General features: G+C 41.9%; 1 protein-coding gene across 1 annotated transcript in view; it reads right to left on the bottom strand.

Moving 5' to 3' along the window:
• The window catches only part of LOC106524261 (multiple C2 and transmembrane domain-containing protein 2), a gene marked incomplete in the record, with an annotated part of 56924 nt that overhangs the window by 47860 nt on the left and 7281 nt on the right, over positions 1-1783 (bottom strand).

The raw sequence follows: 1783 nt of genomic DNA, 5'->3' as shown, positions 1-1783 counted from the left end.
TTCGCAAGATTTGTTTAGTTTACACGTCCGTAATGCACACCCGCCTTCAGAGTCAAGAACCAATCAAATATCGTGAAGACAAGCGATCTGAAAGCGTGATTCGCAACAGTGCGATCGCTTTCGTGTCCCGTGTGTTGGGTTTCACCCTGGCTGCGATGACAGCYGTTCATCACTGTAGTTTGTCGCTGCCCGTGTGTCGAGCCCTTTAGGAGTAAAACATTTAGTACCGGTCCAGTGCTCATGAAATGACTGCTCAAACCACGACACAGTAAACACCCATATGTCCTCTCAGCCTCACAATGACYTCCTGGACAGTTCCTCTGAACAGGAGAGACAACAGACCTACTGAAACCAGCCTCAGCTCCATTTTATCAATACAAAGGACTAAAGATTTCAAAATATAAGTTTATTTAAACAGGTGGCTGTGTTAAATGCGTTGATTGGTACAATTWGTTTTAGAGTAAATCCCTCCTGCGCCGAGCCAAATACATGTGAAGGCTGTGTGGAGCAAAGTATGTCCAGTTCAAGGAGGCCGTCCATCCATCCTGCAGATGGCCTCGTCCTGAAACTCATCGCTCCAACCTAACATAAGCATTTTATCTGATTCGCTTACATTAAACCTCCCCCAAAACAACTAAAGAAGAGGACAGGTCTCCAAGATCACGGTAAAACAAGCAGCCAGTGAGGCAGAGGTCAAGGGTTAAAATGCTAAACAATCTTAACAGGAAGTTCAGTGATGTCTGTGGAACAACCGTGTTTTAGGAAAACACAGAACAGGTTGGATCTGAACTGTAAAAAATAGACAGGTTTTGTCGATTGTTGAAAATCTACGACAGCAAACAGAACAGAGGAGCAGAAAAATGAACAGACATTTAACATCAGGCTGACGGATTTAACAACATGCACTCAACAAGTTACAAAAATCTGAGTAAAAGACAAAACTAAAATTAACTCTGACTTATTAAAACAAATCTGTCTATTGATCTTGTTTATGCACATGCTATTATTAGCATTGCACCATAGGCAGGCACTGCAAAAAGCTAAAACACAGCAGTTCTACAACTACAGGCACCATGACCCTTCACTTCCAAGATGAAGCAAAGACTCATGGAAATGTTTATGATCTGTTTAGGGATTTATTGTAGCAATCAGTTAAGCAGATATATAATACAGATTATGTTCTTTACTTTTTAATATTAGTTTAAGTTACAACTTTGCTTTAATCTGGGTGATTAACAACCACTGTGATAAAAGTTGCTAATGTCTGCAGAGATTTTGTGCTGTGAAAAAACAAACCTTGACCTCAGACAGGTCGGTGTGCTTCTTTTGTACCTCAACAATCCTCTGAGTTAGTAATGTCCTTATATCTCATACAAAGCTTCCATGTCGTCATTATAGTGCAAATTAGTGCCAAGCCCCCAGAGTAAACTGTTTTTCTGCATGACTGAGTAAATGTACAAAAGGGCAATATCATGTAAAATCAACTTTTTTGAGTTTTATATCATGTTTTAATGTTATACTCTCATAAAAAACATACCCAAAGTCTTGCTTTGACTCATTCATGCATGTTTGAGAAATCCTGCAGTGTTTTTAGTCAGCCATGCTGAGGAGCAAAACAACAGGTGGAGACCAGAAACGCCTTTGGGGACCAGGAACGCCCCTGGGTGGGACGTGTCTTTAAGCTGAGCTTTCTCATGGCAGAGCGCCCCCCACCTCCTCCCTCCCCCCACACACCCCACCCATGACTCCTGCAGGCTCTCGGGTGAAACTGAAACTCTCACCT

This window comes from Austrofundulus limnaeus, unplaced genomic scaffold (genome assembly GCF_001266775.1).
Source record: "Austrofundulus limnaeus strain Quisiro unplaced genomic scaffold, Austrofundulus_limnaeus-1.0 Scaffold180, whole genome shotgun sequence".
Classification (NCBI taxonomy): Eukaryota; Metazoa; Chordata; class Actinopteri; order Cyprinodontiformes; family Rivulidae; genus Austrofundulus; species Austrofundulus limnaeus.
This window is presented reverse-complemented; position numbering and strand designations above follow the sequence as displayed.